This window comes from Hibiscus syriacus, unplaced genomic scaffold (genome assembly GCF_006381635.1).
Source record: "Hibiscus syriacus cultivar Baekdansim isolate YM2019G1 unplaced genomic scaffold, ASM638163v2 tig00116971_pilon, whole genome shotgun sequence".
NCBI lineage: Eukaryota > Viridiplantae > Streptophyta > Magnoliopsida > Malvales > Malvaceae > Hibiscus > Hibiscus syriacus.
In genome coordinates this window covers 6,011,791-6,037,180 of record NW_024063495.1, presented here as the reverse complement: position 1 = coordinate 6,037,180, position 25,390 = coordinate 6,011,791, and the positions used below count along the sequence as shown (strand labels likewise).

The window sequence follows — 25,390 nt, the reverse complement described above, 5'->3', positions numbered from 1 at the left end:
TTCAATTTGTAGGTTATATTTTTTTCGATTCTTAAACCATGTCTAATACCAAACGCCCTAGGACTTCGTCGAGTCGTTCTCGTTCAAACCAACCTCCTAATCCCGTTCCTCCTCCACCTTCATCTCTATTAGGATCTTGTTTTAACATGCCTGAGCGCCGCAGAGACAAATTGTACTCTAGGTACAAAAATTATTTCCAAACTTATAGAATCCGTGAAGAGCGTATTCCTTAGCTTCAAGCCATGGTTGACATTGACTTCGAATACCTTCCAATTCTTAAAACTTGGAAGTTTGATAAATTGTTTCAGCTTAAACCTATCGTCTATCAACAATTGGTCCGCATTTTCTATTCCAATGCGGTGTGTATTCAAAATGAAACTCAATATGGAACTATAGCCATTATATCCTATCTTTTAGGCCAATATATTAATATTGACCCCGAGACTATAGCTTTCTGATTTGGGTTAGATGATAGTGGTGTATATAATGAGTGTGAAAATGTGGAATATCCCTATGTTCCAAACTCCAGTGTTAGTATTCTACGATCTCATCACGATCGTTTTCTCCATTTGATGATCTCTTAGTGGTTTAGACCATCCGGAGGTAGGTACTCCACACTTCGTGCTAGGGATTTATGGTGGATGTATTGTATTAAAAATAAAATCAAAATAAATCTTCCCCATATTATATTCAGTCAACTAGTGGACATCATAAACATTGTTCCTTCAAAACATGTTGAAACATTGATTTATAGATGTCTTCTTAGTAACCTCTTTATCAAACTTGGTCTAGACGTCTCTCTCGACAATCCTATCCCACTCCAAAATCAAATCAATCTCACATCCTTGAAGAAAGCGGATTGGAAACAAGACGAGGTAACTGGTCAATGGGTTTTTAGACCCGGAAAGCAAACTCCGGGAGCTAGTTCCTCACGAGCTGCTCCTGGCTCATCTCGTGCTCCTCCTCCGACTTTTGACGATGATCCTGAATTTCAACAACTTATGCAAGACATCGATGATCACGTACCTGATGACGAGCCTGCACCGGAACCAGCTCCATAAGAAGATCAAATGCCTTCATATTTTCGTTCGTTTTTGGAGACATTTGATTTACGGTATGCGTCCATGGATTCGCGCTTCACATTTATTGAGTCTCAGCTCTCTACCTTGGGAGCTTGACAACAAGATATGAATGATCATTTGGATGCACTCACGCTTGAGATGAGAGCTCGTTACCCTCCTCCTCCTCCTGATCATTCGATGGATGAATAGACTTATCTTACTTTGATTGTTTTTGGGTTTGAACTTGAATTTAAATTGTTAAAACATTTTTGATTGTCTTTCTTTAATGTTTGTTTGATGGATATTTGAACTTTTATTTAATATATATTTTGGTTTGTTTCAATATATGCATCATTTACTTTTTAGTTGAAATATGACCAATTTACCATTTCACATTTTATTATGAATATTGATTATGAAACTAATGGTTAATCTCTCTTTTGATTGTGATCTTAGCAGCTTAAGCTATATATATATATATATATATATATTTAATCAATTGGCTATGTTTTTCAAAACCTTGTTTAAATTGGTTTGTAAGTCTTTTTGATTTAACAAAAAGGGGGAGAAATGTTAAGTGTTAAAAATGTTTTTAAAATGGAGAAGTGTTATAGTAAGGGGGAGTAATTTTTCAAAATTGATTTCAAATTTTTAGAAAATCTTAAATTAACACAAATGTTTTGTTATATCAAAAAAGGGGAGATTGTTGAAAACATTTTTGTGTTTCGATATAACAAATTAGTTTAAATAAATTTTAAGATTTTACAAATGATTTTCTAAGTATATTCGATTCAATTAATCGAATATCAAATTATTACTCCAAGTCTTTTAAGATCAATTTCAAACCTTACTAAATGTGTAAAATTGTGTTTTATACTTAATATATTTTTGAAACAATTTTCACAAAGTATTTTGAACCAAAATCAAGCCTAAAATCAATTTTTCAGAGTGATGCACCGATGCACCAATCCATGCATCGATGCACCATGAATTAAATATAACATCGAATGCATTTCATGCATCGATGCACTTACCATGCACCGATGCACTGAGGATTTTATGAAAACATCAAATGCATTTGATGCATCGATGCACCAGCCATGCATCGATGCACTCTGGCTATTTTGAAACATCGAATGCACTTGATGCATCGATGCACTCTTAGTGCACCGATGCACTAAGGGTCCAACGGTCAAAATATTTGAATTTTACACTGATGCACCATGGGTATGCATCGATGCACTGACTCTCCCAACTGCTTTAATTAATTGTTTTCACACTTAAACGGCTTTATTGACTCCACTAATCATCCCCAACGTTCAGAAGTGATTCAAGGTGTATTTAAACAAACTTAGAAGCCATTGATCAATAACAAGAAATATCAAGCAACTAGAATCAAGAGAGAATCAAAGAGAAAGCATCAAACCTCAAGTTTGAGCATTTCAAGTCTATTTTTCATTCAATATTCATTTTGCTTTCAAGAACACTTATTGTGCTCAATTGTATTTATTCTTGAGTGTTTTTTCTTTGTTCTAAAATTGTGCAAACATATTTGTCTTGTGAGGTTTTTCTTGTAAGTTTGCAAATTTGTAATCTTCTCTTTGAGAAAAGAGTGTTCTCAAGAATTGGGGTATATTCTTGAGGGAATTGTAAGGTTATCTCTTTGGCCTCAAAAGAAAAAACAAATTAGTGAATTTGTTGGAAAATCCTTAGTGTGGATAGCTAAGGTAGTGGACGTAGACTTTGGTTGATAAAGTCGAACCACTGTAAATCGCTGTGCAATTACTTTCAATTTTCTGCAAAAGCTTCCACCAAAATTTTTATTGCCAATTCACCCCCTCTTGGCCGATTACATCGATCGATTAACTCAACACTCAGTAGACTCACATATCTATAGTTCTCACATATGTACATGGGCTAACAAAGAGATAATAATAACTATATGATATGTATGCTTTTGGTGAAATAAATTGTATTATATGATTTAAATGATGATATGTATATTATGTAGTTAAATGAGTCATGTTGGTTAAAAACGTTAGGTATAAAAATGATATGATTACAATATATAAATAATAATTATATTGATAGTGAAATAAGGTTAATGATGGAAATGATGAATGGTGTGTATATGTGTACAGTTGATTATATGTGATGTTATATTGTTGTGTGTGTGATAGTATTATATGCCATGTATATGCATGGTTAAGTAGTTAGAGTTACTTTTATACATTAATGCCTCACTAAGTCATAGACTTAGCGTGTGATTGTTTCACACGTAGGTTGCAAAAACGAGAAGAGAAGCTGAGAGGAGCAAGACAGGTCAGATTCTCCTTTCCACAGTTCAGATCAGAAATGCATTTAAATTATATATATTTTTTCATATGAAATGTAGTTGGCATGTAAGATAAAAGATTAGTATTGGTTACGCTCTGATCAATTTTGTAAAACCATATGTTTTATACAATAAAGATTATTTGAGTTTTGTTGGAATGTTAAACTGAATTTTATTAGATTTTGGCAAAGTTAACGTTTTGAACAGTCAATGTGACACCTCGGACTCGTATCCGGGTCGGGTACGGGTTGGGGTTGTTACATACTAAATTATACCTACTATATTTTAATAAAAAAACCTTTAAATTAGTCTCAAGATTTTAAAATATTATAATTATAACCTTAAATTATTAATATCATTTGAATAAAGTCATTATATCAATATAATCATTGGCTTAAGTATTAAATGCCAACTTCAATCTAACATAAATCATATTTTAAACATGTACATCAAATATTAAAAGCCATACACTTATTATATAGATAATTTGGATTTTATATGTTAACAAAGAAATAATCATATCGAAAACTCTTTTTTTAACCTAATTTTGTCTTCATATTTTTTGTCACATTTCTATTTCCTTTTGATTTTTGTTCAGTCATTGACACCAATTTTAATATTGATTGTTAACTGTCGATAATTATTAATTCTTTTATTTTTTTCATATTATGTTTTTTTCTTGAGTTTTTTCTCTCAATTTTGAATAAGAATATTTATCTTTGTAACACATTTTTTCTCTGCTCTTGTGACATGTGTTTTCTCTACTCTTGTGACACAGTTCTTATGGCTTTTGGTATGTTTTTCACATACCTTGTGGTCGTTTTGATGCTCACACTAATACTCTGACGACATTAATTTTCTGAATGGTTTGTCGGTGGTAACGTATTCTACTCGTTGGTAAAAGATTATTTGCCGATATAATAAGAATTGTGTAGCGAAGTAGCCTATCAGATAATTTTGTTCACTCACCACTCCTTTATCACTTCGTAAAGCGTCTCGTTCGATAGAAACAAATTTTTTTATGAAAGTTAATAGGTTCTTTTGATGTTGATTGTCATTTTTAAAGGAATATTTTATTTTTCTTTGTATCTTTGATTTTAATATATTTATTTTTCTATAAGTTTTTTTGGTGACTATTGTCTCCATTTTTATCTCTATACTTTGGTTGCATTGTAATTATGATTCATTTCATTTTTTTTTATTAATGAAATCCAGTTGTAATTGTTAAAAACAATATTGAGAGAAATCACATTTCATTGGTTGGCTAAGTTGCTCACCTTTGTTATCTCATATTCTTTTATGTCATGAGTTCTAAACTCATTAAGAACACTCCCCTTCCTTCCCTCAGAGTTCCCCATTCCACTCCTCACCAAGTAGAATTAAGACTAGATTTAGAATTTGTCAAAAAAAAATTAATCATATTGAATTTTAGGATCAAGTACATCATAGGTCATTGAACTATGTATCTTCTTATTTAGTAAACTTTTTTTTTAAATCATGCATAACATTTAGCTTAGGTTCTATTTTGGTACATCGTAGTTAAAAACTTAACAGAACTATTGACGTGACATTTTTAAAATTTTTCAATGGTGACATAACATTATCTTATGATGACACATCAACATCATCGTCAAGTTTTTAACTGCAGTGTATCAAAATAAACTAAGCATTAAGTATGATTTTAAAAAAATAAAATTTAAGTATCAAAACAAATGAAAAGATATAGTTTAGATACTAAACATGTAATTTACCCAAGTTAATAGTATTGGGTAATCTAGACCTTATTGGAAGTTTGAAACGAAACACACTATCCCCATCGTTGGCTCAACGCCTCCCTATTATATAATCAATCCCTAAGGAGACTCTTCAACAACTGATAAAAGAATCAACATTCCGCCGCATCTCAACTCACCCGAGTCAAATCATGGCAATAATCTCCGAGTTCCAAGAAGAAGAGCCGAAACCCTCGACTTCTTCACCGCCGACTCCTCCGAAAGCGGTGCCGTTTAACGCGAGCTTGGATCCGTCGGATCCCGTTGGGTTTTTTGGACAAGGTTTTTGATTTTCTGGCTAAAGAAAGTGATTTTTTTCGGAAAGAGAATGTTGATAAGGAGATTGCGGCTATTGTGAGAACTGCGAAGGAGAAGAGCAAGAAGGATGCGGAGGTGGCTCCGAAGGTGGAGATAAAAAAGGAGGAGGTGAAGAAAGCCAAGGAGATCAAGGAAGAAGTGAAGATGGAGTCAATGGAGGTGGATAAAAAGGAAGAAGAGAGTAACTCTGGTTTGAAAGGTTCGAATTTCTTAATTTCTTTTCATTTTCTTATTATTTCAAGTGTTGCATGCAAGGCTAACTCATGGATGGCCGAAAATATGGAAATTCGAGTCTTAGTTAAAAAGTATGATAATCTGAGGTCTGCATTGCTAAATGTTTGGTTCCTTGTGATTTGAACTTCAGATGACGAAAAGGGTTTAAAGGATTCAGATAATAATTACTTACTAGGTTATTTAGGGTTTTAACTTTTGTTTATAGCACTTGTTTGGAATGAAACTAAAAACAACACTATGCTGCTTCTTTTTACTGTACTGAAACTTGGGCAGTGGCTCTTGTATGTCGGAGATGGAAAGGAACCCTATGTTAAGCAAGCTCGAACAAGTTTCAAGAGTTGAGTCACATAATCGAGCTTGAGCTATTGCTGTTTATAGATTTGACTCAAGCTTGATTACTTACACCCCTTCCATGTAATGCTAGTCGTCTATCCTCTTGTCTCGCTATTTGTGTCATTGTGCCCGACACAGGTGAAGGCCTTTTACGAAAAATTAAGTAATAGGTGTCCCTGGTGTGGGGACTTTTTTTGAATGATTATTTTGTTCTCTAGAGAATACGTGGGATACATGTTGGGTAGGACTTTTTGTCCAGTATGATTTTCCATAAATTTTTCTAGTATTGGATGTTGTTGGTGGTGCTAGATTTCTTGCTTATATGTCGAATTGCATGGTATTCTCTCTCCCCCCCCCAACATCTTTCATGTTTGTTTGTTAGCTAATTTAGTTTTGCATTCTCGCAATCGGAGCTGATGATAGTTGTAAATGGTATGATTTTATTACACATGATTATGCCTGTTAATTCCATAGTTGGCTCCAAAGATGTACACCCTGTTGGAATGCATGTAATAAAGGGACTTCTTTATGTCTTTTTGTTGTATGGGTGTTTTCTCTTTATTGGTTAGGGGGAGGGGAAAGGTTTGTGATTAAGTTGGGGTTAACGTATGGTCAAGTATTACATGGAAGATTTTGAATTTGGTATTCTTAGAGGCATGTAAAAATGAAACTTAAAGAGTGGTTAGGTTCCTCACTGAATTATTTACACTTTTCAAAATATTTGGGCAGTTCCAAACAAAGGCAATGGCCTTGATCTGGAGAAATATTCTTGGACACAGACCCTGCAAGAGGTCACTGTTAATGTTCCAGTTCCCGGTGGAACAAAATCAAGGTTTGTTGTATGTGAGATAAAGAAGAATCATCTCAAAGTTGGACTAAAGGGCCAACCTCCTATTATTGATGTAAGTCCATGTGCTTTTTGAGAAAGTCTTAATTGGTTTACTTCAGAATCACATACTTCTTTTAATTTTCAGGGGGAGCTTTTCCAAGCTGTCAAACCCGATGATTGTTATTGGAGCATAGGTATGTTATCTCAAAGAAAATATGAGTCTTGTATTGCAAAGTGCAAGCTCGAGTTTACAAGTTTGCAATTATTAATTCTGCAAGTATTTCAACAATATATGTTTTCTGGACTCAATTGTGAGCGTTGGATATGATTATGTATCTGACATGAGTATATTCAAAATTTTACATATATTCTGGGCATCTTTGGATGGTATTATATCCATGCCCATGTATGAAGTATGCCCTACCAAGGTATTCGACATAGTTACTTGAAAAAAAATGAAGAGTAGGAGCAACTTATATTTAAATTCCACCCTAGTAAATCTTGACTTATACATGAAATCAATTTAGTTGGTGATTACTTTAACTTCATAAGTAAATGCTTTTGAATGTCTCTCTTTTGTATAATCTTGAGAAAAGAAGTTGATGATCTGCTTAAACTTTATTTCATTGCTCTTGTAAATGTGCAGATTTCTTCTTTTTTTCTTAATCCTTATGTAATATCTTTGCATTGTTGGTCAAATAGTTGTACCTGATTTTATCATCATTATTATTAGAATTTTTATGTAATCTCGTCGCAATCTTGATATTCCATTTAAGACCACTTTTTGTGGAAATGAACTAACAATACCATGTTCACTTTTATCGGTGCTTTAAAAAATTTCCCGCACTTCTTGTAGAGGATAGTTGTGCACTGTCGATCCTTTTGACCAAGCACAACCAAATGGAGTGGTGGAAATCATTGGTAAAAGGAGATCCAGAGATAGACACTCAGAAAGTTGAACCAGAGAACAGCAAGCTATCTGACTTGGATCCCGAAACACGACAAACTGTAGAGAAGATGATGGTAATTAGTTCATTTTTTTTGTATAATATGTTGTTTTTTGGGTATTTACATTTTAGATCCATCAGAAATTGTAGTTGGTACTCATCACAAACTGTGCTCTTTGTTGCAGTTCGACCAAAGACAGAAGTCCATGGGCCTTCCAACCAGTGATGAGCTCCAAAAGCAGGAAATTCTAAAGAAATTCATGTCCGAGGTAGTTATTCTCTTACGAAATTTGGTTCATCCAACTGACTATTAATCCTTACATGGAGCTTTTGCTGATAAAATTTGCTCAATTATTTTGATGGTATTTTTGCAGCATCCTGAGATGGATTTTTCAAGGGCAAAGCTCATGTAGAATGTGGGGGGGGGGGGGGGGAGTAAATCTCTGTTTTTTTTTCCTTACTATGCTTCTGGGTGCAAAAATAGAAATGATGAACTTTGTTGATAGTGGATACTTTTGAGACATCAGTTTGGTAAGACTTGAATTTAGAGTCAATCTGTCTGAATGTGGATGTTTGTTTACATTCTACAACAATCAGGACAAATATTTTATATTTATTTTGATTTGTGCCTTTTTGACATTATTTTAATATAGTCATTAGTTATACTATAAAGCCTGTGTGGCTCAAGAAGCTGATAATCCAATGGAGATTTTGATGAAAGGTTTCTCCAAATGCGCCTTTAACGGGGAACGCACCACGAGCTGGCATAAATTGTAAAATTATTTCGAAGATCTTTTTGGACGTTATAGAATTAACAACCCCTTAAAGTTTCTTGGTACGATGATAAAATTAGTCTCTATTCTTTTTTTAAGCATTTCGAGGCAAAATATCTTTTGATTAGATGAAAACCCTTAATTGATAAGGGTCAATTGATTAGTAAAAACATTATTTATAATGGATTAATTTACATTTTACTGAAGTGACAACATACGTGGAGATGCCACTTTAGCAATCCAGTCCACGTGGACTTACCTAATCAATAGAAAGCATTAATCATTGGTCAATTAAACCCAAATGTCTTAATATAAGACATTAGAGACTAATTTTATGGTTATGTCAAAATTGTCCCATCATCCCTGCCTCGGAAGAAAGAACCTATACACTTCCATCTCTGTATATACATGATAACATCTTCACATTATCATATAAATTTACACTGGTTGAAGCTTTGTATTCATCCAAATGAAACTCCCAGGTAACAATGAATGCCACCAGTTTAGTTCAACTAGAAACTGCGACAATGTCTTGTATTCCAACCTCAGGGTTTGCCACAAAGGAAAACATAAGTGGTAATGAATATACTGCCCCATCATCCCAGCCTTGGAAGAAAGAACCTATACACTTCCATCTCTGTATATACTTAAAAGTTGATAAAATCTTCACATTATCATATAAATTTACACTGGTTGAAGCTTTGTATTCATCCAAATGAAACTCCCAGGTAACAGTGAATGCCACCAGTTTAGTTCAGCTAGAAATTGAGACAATTTCTTGTATTCCAACCTCAGGGTTTGCCACAAAGGAAAACATAAGTGGTAATGAAAATACGCACCATGCGTGTCTGCCACGGAACACTTGGTTCCCTGTCACATTATTTTAAATCAGTCCGTCGCTGCAAATCCGTATATGTCTTCTTGTTATAGATGTTACCCTCTTTATCTTCGTATTCTTCTTCAAGATCAGGCCGCCACTTGTTCACCCCTTGCCGTTCTCTTATCTTCTCCCACAGTTCTTGTGCTTCCTGCAATTTTTGTATTTTATGCTTACAGCACTGGGCTAAAAACACCCTTTAACTTTTAACATTTTACTTTGATACACCCGTAAACTTTTTTATTATACCCAACAAGCCCTATTATTTAACTTGTATCTAAGTTGACAAATAACCTTTGATTTATACCCAAATAAACTCGAAACATTATATTTGAAAAAAGAGCTTATTGAAGTACCAACCAAAGATAACGTCTTATTTAACAAAAACAAAATAGCTCAACTTGCTGCTGCCATCTCACCATTACCATTGCCATCAGTTTTTAGTATGGAACATATGCCAAACGAATTGTCTACTTAATACTACAATTGTAACATCCTCAATACCGGGTTAGTGACCAAATTGAAATATTTCAGAATTTGTTGGTCAAAGTAAAATAGTTGAATAGTTCAATGATTTATTTGAGGATATTTCCTGAAAGTTTTTAATAATTATTCAAAGAATTAAAGGGCAAAATGGTCATTTGACAAGAAAGATATTTTCCCCCTTATATGAATGAATCACGTAGGAGAAGAATTATCTTCTTCTTTCTCTTCTTCATTTTCTTCTCCAACCGTGGAAGCTCGGCAAAGGTAAGAGTTTTCTATTTTGTTGATTATTTGTTGAATTAAAGGTTGGGTTTTGATCATTAGATGGTAATTAAGTTTAAGGAAAGCTTAATTTGTTCTAAAACAACAAGATTAAAGGTATAGGAGAGATTAAAGATTTTGAGTTCTTGAATGAAATCTTGAAATAGAGTTGATAAGTTTAATTTTAAGTTGAATTTGACTTGTCATCTATGAGAATAAGAAGTTAGAAGTGTTAGAATTAGGTTTGGATAACATGGAAAATTTGGTATAATTATTGATTTCTATATGGAGAATAGAATTTTGAGGTTTAGGATTAAATAAATGGATATAAATTAGTTTAAGTATGATATTTGAGTTAAGAATATGAAAGGGATGAAATATGAAGAATTGAAGTGGAAATAGAGAATTTTCGTGCAATGAACAGTGATTTATGGGCTTGAACGAAAATTCTAGATTGTGCAGGGGAAACAGATTCCCCCTTGGGGGTATCGATTCCCCCCTAAATGAAAAATGGAATTTTGGTTCATTAAACCGGCTTAAGTTATCAAAATCAAGTTTAAGGTTTAGGCTTCTGATAGTTGTTTTGAAATGTTATATTTATGTAGATATTGAGCCTAAACAAGTTCCAGAATAATCAAAGGATTAGGATTGAATCAAAGCAAGGCTAAGGTGAGTGCAATTTAATTTGTGCTTATGTTATAGAACGAACATTGGCTTGCGATGATCCAGTGAAGGATTTACTATGGTAAGAAGTAAATTCTAAAATGTTATATGATTTATATGTGTTAACAGGTTATAATGTATGTTACATGATTTGCATAAGTATATATTAGTGTGATAAGTCATATGAAACAATATAAATAATCTATAAGATTATATAAGAATATGAAATATGTTATAGAAATTACATGATGACATGTTTGTTCTTTGGTGTTGTGATATATATGTGTTATTTGATATGAATATGGTAAGTAAAAGGGGTTAATGGGGATGATAAGAATAATAAGGATAATGAAATGACATGTATATGTGAATATATGAGAATGCATGCCTATGTGATGAGTATGATGTATATATGAACATATGTGAACAAAATATGACATGCATGTTTACATGAACACATGAGAAATAATATAAGGTATATGATATGATTTATATGATTACATGCACATGTGATATATGTTATATGATATGGATCTATGTGACTACGTGAGAAAGAATATATGTCTATGAGAAGACATAAAAACAAGGTATAAGCTATGTGACATGTGAATATGAATCATATGAAAATGTTCTACGTGTAAGTGAACTATGTGCCGATATGAATATGTAATAAATATGAAAGATAATGCCCATGTTATGTGTCATGAGATCTAGAGGTATAGTTGGCATGCCAAGAGTAGAGGGTCTACGTGGTCCTTCGGGACAAAATTCTATGTGGTCCTTCAGGACGTATATGTATTCTTTGGAACATGTATGAGGTCTTTTGAGACACCTACTTGATCCTTGGTATATGTATATGATTCTTAAGGAATTTATACGTGGTCCTTATGGACAATCTTATATGACACTACGGTGCAAATTCTACGTGACACTACGGTGCAAATTTATACGAGTTGTGGTGACAGTATAGTGCACAACCTCACAGTACTCAAATACCTTGAGTTCTCAGTAATGTACATGAGCCTATAAAAGACATCAAAAGTATTTACAAGATTCATATGTGATACTGTGTGTATTCTTAAGTGAAATGTATTTGTTATATGTTGATATGGTATATAAAGAAATTAGTGACGATAAAATGAGAAATGATAAGCATGTTAATGCTGTTATGTTACATAATATGTGCATGTATGTATATATTACAGAAAAGAATATATGCTTTGGTATGATAAGGTAATATTAATGTTCATGCATTATAGAAGTTACAGTTAGCATATAATTATGTTTTATATGCCTCATTAAGTCAACGACTTAGCGTGTGATTGTTTCACGCGTAGGTTCCGAGAAGAGGAAGATTGATAAAAGTTATGCAAGACATGTCAGTTTCTCATTTCCAAAGATCAGATCAGATCAGAAAAGAAATGTATAGTATGTATTTTGTAATAAGGATAGTGGTTGGCATGTAAATAAAGGATTAAATCTGATATGTTCTAATCGGTTTTGTAAAATCATATGATTGAATTTTGTAATGTTTTAAAGGTGTATTTGTAACACCCCCAACCCGTACCCGACCCGGATACGAGTCCGACGTGTCACATTGACTTTTCAAATCTTGACTCTTAAGAAAAATCCCGGGAAATTTAAAACTTTATTTAAAACAAAATACAGACTTGATCAGAGTGCTCGTACTTAATGACTTATTACATGCCAACACTTTATACATAACCAAATACATACTTTGTCAAATACTTCTGATCTAATCTTTTAGTAGTGATACTGTCTTTGCCACTTCTATTCTTTCACTTCTCGTTCTTGGTACCTACGTGTAAATCACTTACACGCTAAGTCATAGACTTAGTGAGGCATATAAAACATATAATATAACCATATATCATTTCATATAAATAAAAGACATACATATACAAACACTATCAATAATCCTTTCCACTTACCATATACTCATCATATAACACATATAATTCATGTATGTGCATTCATATCATTGAATCATTACATATCAATATGCATGAATCTATGGTATGATAACAATATACAATCAGGTCATGCACACATGCAACTTACCTTCTTTTATCACTTTCACTTTCATTTGTCTTTCAATTTCATTGCCCATGTATATTATTGAGAATAGAGGTATGTGAGTACATTGAGGTTGTGCACTAATGCTGTCACCACAGCTCGTATAAATGTCCCGAAGGACCTATCCAGAGGTCACACAGACCCCGGTAACTATCCAGAGGTCATAAAGAACCTCGGCAACTGTCCATAGGTCCCAAAGAACCTAGGTAAACTGTCCATATGTTCCTTAGAACATAGGTATACTATCCATATGTCTCGAAAGACATAGGTAAAACCCTCGACTCTTGGCATGCCAACTATACCTATAGCTCTCGTATCATATACTATGGGCATTTATTTATACACTTCGTATCACTTGTTCTTTTCTCTTCTGTCACATATCACATGTATGTGTAACCATATATCTCATATCATATCACATGTATTATATATATATACATGTATTCATGTAAATCCTTTCATGTAATTCATATCACGTATATCACATGTGCATATAAGCTTATAGCTTCTTTCACATATACATGTAGTCACATAGCTTTCTTTCATGTAACCATGCATGTCATGTCAAATAACATATATCATATGTTGCAATTTCACTTAAGCATATAAATCATATAACATAGCATCCATCTATTTCTATGTATTAATGCATACATGGTAATCACATAACAATTTAGAAGTTACTTCTTACCATAGTAACTCCATCACTGGCTCATCACAAGTCAATGTTAATTCAATAAAATAAGTACAAAATAAATTACACTCACCTTAGCTTTGCTTTGATTCGATTCTAATTCCTCAATTGTCCTGAAACGGATCACTTTCTATCTCTACATAACAATACACAGATTCATATCAATATTCCAATTGTTATATTCTAAACAGTCACTTCTTAGGCTAAGAGAAAAGCCCATTTCCTCTTTCAATGAAGGTATGCATCGATGCACTACTTGTGCATCGGTGCATAAAATGCATTCGATGTTTTTATTTTAAAAGGATGCATCGATGCATTATCTATGCATCGATGCATCAAAGGCATTCGATGTTCTTCTTTTAAAGGAATGCATCGATGCACTTATGAATGTGCATCGATGCACCTTGTCCAGAAATTGCATTTCAAGCCCGAAATTCATCAATTCTTCTATTTTAATCCCCTATTATGACTTTAAACTCAACTATCATTATTGAAACCAACTTATGTCCATATAAATCATATTTATCTTCCATATTTCATCAAGATTCTTAAAATTAAGAATCTTACTAAACTTTCAAATTTGTTATAAATCTTTTCTAACTTCATAAATCTCTTATTCTTCTTGATGACAAGTCAAATTCCATCTTAAAAATCTCTTATTAACTCTTTTCCAAAATTTCCTTTAAAAACCCATTTTCTTTAATCTTTCATAACTTCTTTATCTTTCAATCTTAAGATAACCTATGCTTTCCTTAAGCTTAGTTATTATCTAATGATCAAAACCCAACCATAAATTTAGCAAATAACCAACTAACAAAGAAACTCACCTTTGCAAGCTGGCTCTTCACGTTTGAGAGAAGATGAAGATGAAGAAGATAAGTCTAAAACTTATCTCTTCAATCATACCTCTCATATATTATAATACCCATTTATTAATATTTAATATTATCTTTGTTCAATGACCATTTGCCCTTCATCTACTTTAATAATTACTAACAACTTTTAGGAATTATTTCCAAATAAATCATCGAATTATTCCATTCTTCTACTTAATTCATCAAATTCTTAAACTTTACAATTTAGCCACTAACCCCTAGTTTGGGATGTTACAATTCTCCCCTCCTTAAGAAAATTCGTCCTCGAATTTTCACTTTATAACAATATGAAGCAATCCTTATATACCGTCCTCTTTAATTACTCAATACATATCTCTTTCACTCATGCTATAAATAATCTAACACCACTTATAACACTTATCCTACTTGATTCTTTAAACTCTATCATTCTCATATCTTTCTCTATTTATTCCTCATTATCAAGATTTCCTTATAGCATAACTAAACCATATATTTTCTCATGTTCTCATACGCTATTTAATCCACTCAAGTAACCACAAATCTTATTTACCTGAACATTATACCTTAATGGGTTTATATCAATAAAACTACTACAATTAACTCATAACTAAAATTAGTACTTCTCTCATCAATTTACTGTTCAAATGTAATTATGCTAGCCTAAATCAACCAATATCATAACGCATTTACTATACAACCGAAAGATACCTGCTAATAATTCTGGGTCCTCACAGTCTTCATTATCATTAAGATTATATATTCTAGCAGTGGAGCGCATCTCCTGTTGAGTAGAAGATTCTGTTTGATTTCTTTCTCTACCTCTACCCCTACCTCTTTGAGACATCAAAACAGATCGTTCTGATTGTGCAAGCTCTCTGTCATTCAATGGACAATCTCTCATGAAATGTCCTATTTCCCCACATCGGAAACAAGCTCCAGATTTAATTCTACACATCCCACCATGATATCTTCCACAATTATGACAATGTCTCAATTGTGCTCTTCTATCACCATACTCTACAAATTGAGTCTGTCTATCTCTCATCTGACTTGATCCTCTAGCAGAGGATGTCATCGACTCTGACCGTGCTTGAGATCGAAAACCAGAATCTCTACTTCTTTTGGGTGATACTAAACTCGATGAAGGCCCCGTTCTTTTAAAAGATTGAACTCTTTGATCCCCATAACGTTCATTCTGAGCTCTTTCAAGAGCTTTTGCACGATTCACTACCTCTTGAAACGAGGACAGATTTAACACAATCAACATCTCCTTTAATCTCGGGCGTAAGCCCTCCACAAACCATTCGCATGCATCTTTTTCTGTTGGAACTAACTCAGCCGCAAAACGACTCAACTTATTGAATTCACACTCATATTCATATATAGTGTGATCCAATTGCTTCAGATTCAAGAATTCTTGTTTCATTTGCTTGATGAACTGGTCTCCTATATACTTGTGTTTGAACTCTTCTAAAAACAAGAACCAGGTCACTTGGTCATTTGTCATTCTTAGAGTAACGTTCGTCCACCATATTCTTGCTTGTCCACGAAACAAGGAGACTACTCCGTCTAACTTTTCCATATCAGAACAATGAAGTCCATCTAGCATAATCTTTACGTCATTGAGCCAAAAGTCCGCTTCAACAGGACTCTCCTCAACTTCACCTTTGAATTCAGGAGCTCCTAATCCTTTTAAATCTTTTGCTATATTCCTTCTCGGAGTGGAAGGAGCAGGAGATTGGAAACGCATCAACACTGCGTCTAACGTTCTAAAGAAAACATCTTGATCTTGCACAGGCACTCCAGAAAGTGTCTGTCCTTCACCTTGCCTGGCCAGGGCAGGTGAATTACTACCTTCAGCTAATCTATCATTTCCCGCTACGTCTCGGGAGTTGTCTTGTCCAGACATCTAATAAAATACAATTATATCATTCTATTAGCAAAACAGTATACTTACTTTCTATCAGATCAGAAGTTTTCACTATTTCGTTGGCATGTATACTTTTTAAAACACTTTTGACTTCGTTTTTAGCCTAGAATCGGCTAAACCGTAGCTCTGATACCATTAAATGTAACACCCCCAACCCGTACCGACCCGGATACGAGTCCGACGTGTCACATTGACTTTCAAATCTTGACTCTTAAGAAAAATCCCGGGAAATTTAAAACTTTATTTAAAACAAAATACAGACTTGATCAGAGTGCTCGTACTTAATGACTTATTACATGCCAACACTTTATACATAACCAAATACATACTTTGTCAAATACTTCTGATCTGATCTTTTAGTAGTGATACTGTCTTTGCCACTTCTATTCTTTCACTTCTCGTTCTTGGTACCTACGTGTAAATCACTTACACGCTAAGTCATAGACTTAGTGAGGCATATAAAACATATAATATAACCATATATCATTTCATATAAATAAAAGACATACATATACAAACACTATCAATAATCCTTTCCACTTACCATATATCATATAACACATATAATTCATGTATGTGCATTCATATCATTGAATCACTACATATCAATATGCATGAATCTATGGTATGATAACAATATACAATCAGGTCATGCACACATGCAACTTACCTTCTTTTATCACTTTCACTTTCATTTGTCTTTCAATTTCATTGCCCATGTATATTATTGAGAATAGAGGTATGTGAGTACATTGAGGTTGTGCACTAATGCTGTCACCACAGCTCGTATAAATGTCCCGAAGGACCTATCCAGAGGTCACACAGACCCCGGTAACTATCCAGAGGTCATAAAGAACCTCGGCAACTGTCCATAGGTCCCAAAGAACCTAGGTAAACTGTCCATATGTTCCTTAGAACATAGGTATACTATCCATATGTCTCAAAAGACATAGGTAAAACCCTCGACTCTTGGCATGCCAACTATACCTATAGCTCTCGTATCATATACTATGGGCATTTATTTATACACTTCGTATCACTTGTTCTTTCTCTTCTGTCACATATCACATGTATGTGTAACCATATATCTCATATCATATCACATGTATTATATATATACACATGTATTCATGTAAATCCTTTCATGTAATTCATATCACGTATATCATATGTGCATATAAGCTTATAGCTTCTTTCACATATACATGTAGTCACATAGCTTTCTTTCATGTAACCATGCATGTCATGTCAAATAACATATATCATATGTTGCATTTTCACTTAAGCATATAAATCATATAACATAACATCCATCTATTTCTATGTATTAATGCATACATGGTAATCACATAACAATTTAGAAGTTACTTCTTACCATAGTAACTCCATCACTGGCTCATCACAAGCCAATGTTAATTCAATAAAATAAGTACAAAATAAATTGCACTCACCTTAGCTTTGCTTTGATTCGATTCTAATTCCTCAATTGTCCTGAAACGGATCACTTTCTATCTCTACATAACAATACACAGATTCATATCAATATTCCAATTGTTATATTCTAAACTGTCACTTCTTAGGCTAAGAGAAAAGCCCATTTCCTCTTTCAATGAAGGTATGCATCGATGCACTACTTGTGCATCGGTGCATAAAATGCATTCGATGTTTTTATTTTAAAAGGATGCATCGATGCATTATCTATGCATCGATGCATCAAAGGCATTCGATGTCTTCTTTTAAAGGAATGCATCGATGCACTTATGAATGTGCATCGATGCACCTTGTCCAGAAATTGCATTTCAAGCCCGAAATTCATCAATTCTTCTATTTTAATCCCCTATTATGACTTTAAACTCAACTATCATTATTGAAACCAACTTATGTCCATATAAATCATATTTATCTTCCATATTTCATCAAGATTCTTAAAATTAAGAATCTTACTAAACTTTCAAATTTGTTATAAATCTTTTCTAACTTCATAAATCTCTTATTCTTCTTAATGACAAGTCAAATTCTATCTTAAAAATCTCTTATTAACTCTTTTCCAAAATTTCCTTTAAAAACCCATTTTCTTTAATCTTTCATAACTTCTTTATCTTTCAATCTTAAGATAACCTAAGCTTTCCTTAAGCTTAGTTATTATCTAATAATCAAAACCCAACCATAAATTTAGCAAATAACCAACTAACAAAGAAACTCACCTTTGCAAGCTGGCTCTTCACGTTTGAGAGAAGATGAAGATGAAGAAGATAAGTCTAAAACTTATCTCTTCAATCATACCTCTCATATATTATAATACCCATTTATTAATATTTAATATTATCTTTGTTCAATGACCATTTTGCCCTTCATCTACTTTAATAATTACTAACAACTTTTAGGAATTATTTCCAAATAAATCATCGAATTATTCCATTCTTCTACTTAATTCATCAAATTCTTAAACTTTACAATTTAGCCACTAACCCCTAGTTTGGGATGTTACAGTATTTGTAAATGGAAATTTTATATGGATGAAAGCTAAGATTTTTATAAATTTATACATATTTTATGGAAGTACTGTAGCAGTACTATAGCAGAGTATCGATTCCTTGTAGCAGGGGAATCGGTTCCCTTATTACAATCTGGAAATTTTAACATTCGGAGTATTGTAGTAGGGTACTGTTCATACGGTACTATTCATACCGTATTGTACTGTTCATAAAACGTATATTTTCTTAAATTGGTTATAACAAACATGATTCAATAATATATTATCGTATTTTCTTAAAAAGATTTCAAATGTCTTGATATTTTATAAGAAAAAGGTTTTAAAAAGTCATTGTGACATCTGGGACTCGTATTCGGGTCGGAGACGGGTTGGGGTGTTACAACAATAGTAAACACCAATGACAATGGTACGTAACGCTCGATCAAGAAAAAACCACAGGTAGGATGATGGGCTGAAAGAAACATAAATTGTTGCACAATATCTGAGAAGAAAATATCACATACCTCAATATTAGTGATTTCATTGAAGTTCTTGCTGTTGGGAATACAAAGGCATCGCATGCCATGCTGATGCCGCCATTCTTTGAAATGCCTCACGAAAACCCGTCGGCCCCAGTAGCTGTAATTCTCACAAATCTTGCACTTGAACTCCTGATCAACAAAAAATAAATAGGGACAGCTATATGAGATCCTGTGACTTGGAGACAAGGAGTGAAGAAAAATTCAAAGGTTTTTGTGCATAGACTCCTTCCTCCTGGGGGTGTAATTTATCCAAGCTGACCTCAAGCTATTTAAATTTCTTGAGCTCACTCAATTAGGCTCCTTTAAGCTCGTTTATGTAGTAAACAATAAGACTATTCTCACACTTAATTTCAAACTAACAGTGCATGCAGAAATTCACATCATGTATAGGATTAGTAGGAGAAATTACCCGACCATGACCATGAAGCTTGTAAAGCCAATATGGTATAGGCTTCCCATCCCACCCCATTGGCAATTTAAGAGGATTATAGATCTGTTGATCTTCGTCATCACTTTCAGTGTCCACCTGCGTCTCTTCCTGTCAGAAAGCAACAATTTATTGTCACAAAACCACAACAGACAGAATTTAAAGATACTAATACGTTCGAGAGAGAGTTTTAACTTTTATTTACTATATATATTTTATTTATAACACAGGTACTGAACTAAGAAGGCACTGATTAACCGAGACAGTTGTCCAAATGTTAGCACCTTATTATGATGGAAAAAAAATGTACAATCAAAAGATAAAAAACCTATTTAGAACAAATCGAAGTCATTGGTAGAGGAAGAGGGAAAAACCAAAATATTTAATCAGTTAATTCAATAAAAGATATCTCATCCCCTCTATTTGTTGCGCCTTAAATATAGTCATACGAATTGTGCAAAATTCCTAATTCCTCCCATTTAAAATGTGCCCTTGAGATTATGTGAAAAACACAGAACAACTTTTGCCCAGATACACCTGAAAGTGAGGGTTGACAACAAGTGGATTGGTTCATACAGCCCCCCCCCCCAATTCAAAACTCTACGACAGCCATCCTTACAGGGTGTTGAGGGATGGCGTTGCATTAATTATAATTGTACCATCACAATGTATCAATGAAATTTTGTTCCAGTGTTAGAAACACTTGCTTGGTTATACCATGAGAGATTAAATTACCTCCTCACGTTCTTGTTCCATTTCCGCATATGTCAATGCTTGCTTCTTTACCACATTTTCCTTTGTTTGTTCAATTGTCTACAAAAGATAACAGAAATATTAATTAAATACCATAAACTATAATTCTTATCTCAGGACTACAAACAGCAGCAAAATGTACTTTTGCAAAGGCTTTCACTCATATTTCACATTCCTATCAAATATAGTCAAGGGCAAAGTAAGCAACAAACTAACCTTATCAGTAAATCACAGAGCTTCTTCATCTTGGCCTCCATCAACGCAACATGTTTCAGACTGTTAATGTCTTGTGAAACTGCACTGGACCCATTTTGTCGAGGTCCATGTAAGCCTTTTGCAAAATGTTTCTTGTCCAGCTTTTCCAAAGGTGTGTGCTGTGAGAAGTACAAAGACATTGAATATATATTTTTTGAATTTATTTGATATAATGTTACCAGAAAAACACAATTACCGTTACACTAGTCTATAGTTATCCCATCAACATATTGCAACATAACAACCTAGTATCGAATTATTTCATAGCCGTAGCAGGTTTCACCACTGATTTTCTTTTATTATCCTATAATTCCAGGCTTTGAGCCTGCAACCCATTTCCTTTATACATGAGCCCCAATAATATATGCCTAATTCCTTTCAGCAAATTCTAGCAAGAGAGTCTGATATGCAGATTTGTCAAAAAAAAACCATTTCAAATTTCAAAAATAGTGGTACGCAAATATGCTATAATTATATAGAACCATGTTCTTGGAAGGTAACATTGCCAAATACATGCCTATGACAGCATTAGACATTGTTATTTCAAGAAAAATGAAAGGGCCGAAAAAACATATTACCTTGGCGAGGAAAAGCCTCTCTGCACCCTGCTGGACAGTACTTCCAGTTTTAAGTCCTAATGCTGCCAATGCCTGTGAGGATAAATAGACAATTCACTAATCATCAACCAAAAAGGAAACAAAAAATGAGGTAATTCAATTATAAATTTTAAGCTGCTGGCAAAGTAATTTAAGTGCATATCAAATAATTGTCCAGTTTTAAGTCCTAATGCTGCCAATGCCTGTGAGGATAAATAGACAATTCACTAATCATCAACCAAAAAGGAAACAAAAAATGAGGTAATTCAATTATAAATTTTAAGCTGCTGGCAAAGTAATTTAAGTGCATATCAAATAATTGCCTAGAAAAACTCAAAAAATGATGCCTTTGGGTTTTGGCAAAGTGGCAAAGCTTGACATGTAATTGAGATGGATCTTAAAACCCAAATTATATCAATTAAAATAGAAGAAAACTATTCCGAGGTTGCTTTTTCATTCCCTCAATATATATAAATTGAACTCCAAATCTGAACTTTTAAATTTATGTTTCCAAACATTGCACAAATGAACACATCAAATCACAACATAAGAATTTATAGCCCTGCCCTTGTAATCTTTTTCATTCTCAAATTACCTAATTAAATTTAAACTGACCAGCAAGATAAGATGTTTACAGTGACAAGGTCGGAGAACACAATAACAACATGTTTCTAATCTTCATATTTCACTCTTTAATACGACTTGACCATGCAGTTGCCTAACTAATAATTAAAGGAGGAAAAACACATTTCTAATCACTGAACTGCAGAGATTGGAGTCACTACAGCAAAAGCTAGCTAGTAAGATGACATATCAAAGAATACCAAAATTATCTCCTTTAACTTTTCTGGACCCAATTCCATCAGCTCTTCAGCTGTGCTGTAATAATCAAGATCAATCACGTGAAGCTGGGCAGGATCACCTTCACTTTCTTGACCTTGCTTCTCCCATCCTTGTACCTGGCCATCAGCCCATTGCTCCTCGAACTCAGCCTCAACCTATCATGAACCACCATAAAAGTATTTTAATTTATCAGAAGCATTCTACATTTGTACTTCCAAAAAAAGTTCCATCTTATATTTATATCAGCTCAAGGCAGAAGCGTCACAAGCATAGTCACATGGATCGCGGTACGCTCCGGTACGGGGACGTGGAACGGGATCGCAATTCGCTAGGTCCCTAAAATTCGGTACGAGGGGTAGACTCATTTCGGATCGCTCCGGTACGATGTAACATATTAATTGGTACGATGTACCAGTTTCTTAGGTTGCTATTTTTCTACATCAAATTTTATAAGTAACTTCAAAACTTCAAATTTCTTAGAATAACTTCAATACTATAGATTTCATTCAATAACTTCAATACTTCAAAGTTGAAAATAAATTTAACACTTCAAAAGTTACTTTTATACTAAATTAAAATTTTAGAGGGATCAAAAAGTAGAAAAATAATGATTGAATAAACTTAAAACAAGTGCACATGAATTCTAGTGTACGAAGAAATTTAACAAAGCACGTTAAAGTATAGTTTTAACATAATAAAAAACAAAAGCTACACAGCAAACAAAGCAGGAAAAGAAATAAAAAACAAAAGCTCAACCGACACAAACTCTCTCTGCAGGAGGCGATGAACGCCCAGATCCAAGGTTAGTTTCGCCTAATTCATTATCTTCTTCAGCCTTAAACCGACCCCCGTCGTTCCCCCATTTCCTCTCCCTCAAGCTCCTCTTTAACACTCGACGAAACCCAAAGCCTCCATGGCATCCGCCGTCCTATGCTCCGACGAGGAGCTAGGACTCCATCTAAACCCAAAGCTCGTACCGAATCGCGATTTTGAAACGACTGGAACACGATTTTGAAACGACTGAAACGCGTTCGTACCGCGTTTCGGATCACATCGTACGGTACGTAGATCGTGGGCTGTTTAGCGATTTCTGTAACTATGGTCACAAGTGACAAATGTTTTTTAGTTCTTTTCTTTCTAAAAAATCTATAAACCTATGTTACAGATAGGGTTCAAGTTTAGCATCATAGCATCCTCAAGGTTAAGAGTCTCTTTTTGGAAAAAAAAATATTCAAGTAACTATTAAGTAAATAATGTGAACCTTAGAAAAGATTCTGTCAAGATCTTGCAGGGGTTCAGTCCTCTGAAAGAAGTAAATTAGATACTCCACCAAATTCCCCGTGTAATCCTTGTATTGCCTACAGATATAAATATTTGAAAATACAATATAAGCAGCATGCTAAACAGGTAGAAAAGCATAAAGCAATTAAACAGTGGGCAAATCACCTTATTTTAATTAAAAAAAAGAATTGAAGGAATTTTACCATGTTGACTTCAATTTCCAAGGAAAATTGTGCGGCTATGAAAAGACATCAAGGTAAGCCGAGTATTCAATTTTGGCTCCAAATTTAGAATCAATGTACTGATTGAACAATTCGTACAAGTCCAACTACCGACCAAAGGCTTCCTGAAAATGAATTGCTAACAGGACACATAAAAATAAGAAATTACTGTAACGAAATGTGATTTTAATTATATGCAAATGTGTTGTGTGGGTGGGTGGGTGGGTTGGGACCTCTCCACTGAACTCAATGACTGGTTCTTCCTTAAGTAAAGCCTCATACTCTTCATTTGCATCGACAACACGAGCAGCAGGGTGGAATTTCTATCATACTCTTCATTTTCGACTCATCGTTAGGAAAAAAAAACCAAAGAAAACAATTACCTCCTTCAATCTATCGTAAAAAGCGCTAAAGATATTAATTCCAGTAGCCGTTTGACCTCCGAGAGCCGCGATTTCATCTTTCCTTGCATTATCTTTATCTTCATATATCTCAACCTGAAGACATTCAATAAATAAGAAAAGCTTTAACCGTAACTCAAATTTGCATAAGATAGGGAGGAATTACCAGCTTCTCGGTGGTGGAGATGATGGTGTCGATATTATTGCGGACGCGGTGGCTTTGATATAATCGGTCTTTGGAGGAAGGTGGATCATTTTGCAGGTCCTTCACTCTAAGGCGCTCAAGCCATTCCACGTCTTCGTGAGCAGCCCGAGTCACCTCGAGTAGAGTAGGCATTCAATAAATAAGAAAAATATTTAATAATAATATTTTCGATCAGTATGATATATATATATATATATATATATATATATATATATCTATATATATATATATTTATTTTTAATATTTTAATATTTTAATTTTTAATATTTTTATATTTGTATATTTTAAATTTTAAATATTTTTCTAAATAATAAATAAGCCCATTAAGTTTTAAAAAATTAATTTGGTCTTCAAACTCAATCAAAAAAATTAATTTAATTCATCAATCATCATAAATTATCACATCAGCACTGTGAAATATCACATCAGAATCGTAATGGTCAACGATGAAATCGTTGGTCAATAGATTACATTAGATTTTTTTATATTTGAGACTCACATTAAGTGTAATAGTTCGAATGTCATATTAATTTTCTTTTCTTGAAAAATAAAGGAGCTTAGGTGTCTTTTTGAAGAAGAAAAAAAATAAACTAAACGAACCAAAATAAAACGACGACACACACAATAGGCTAGTCTGTTACAGCCGCAATACACCGTTTCAATTTTTTTTCATTTATTTAATACAAACAATAACATAATTTGAATTGACAAATGAACAAGACCATACCGCACGCCTAGGTTACCTTGTAGATTCGGGCAGAGCAAGCGAGGTCAAGAGAGGTGTTCATTCAAGCAGAGCAACTCAGTGCGGCCGTGGGCGGAGGTAAAGGCAGAGGCGATAAGTGGGGTTGGAATTTAAGAGGAAAATATGGGTTGAATCAGATAGAAATTATATGAATATATATAAGTGACAACACGCATGACTT

General features: G+C 33.7%; 2 pseudogenes; one reads left to right on the top strand and one right to left on the bottom strand.

Moving 5' to 3' along the window:
* The first annotated feature begins 5,214 nt into the window (after nucleotides 1-5,214).
* On the top strand, nucleotides 5,215-8,468 carry LOC120191801 (annotated as a pseudogene).
* Nucleotides 8,469-9,480: 1,012 nt separating this feature from the next.
* LOC120191863 lies at nucleotides 9,481-24,596 on the bottom strand (annotated as a pseudogene).
* Nucleotides 24,597-25,390: the final 794 nt, after the last annotated feature.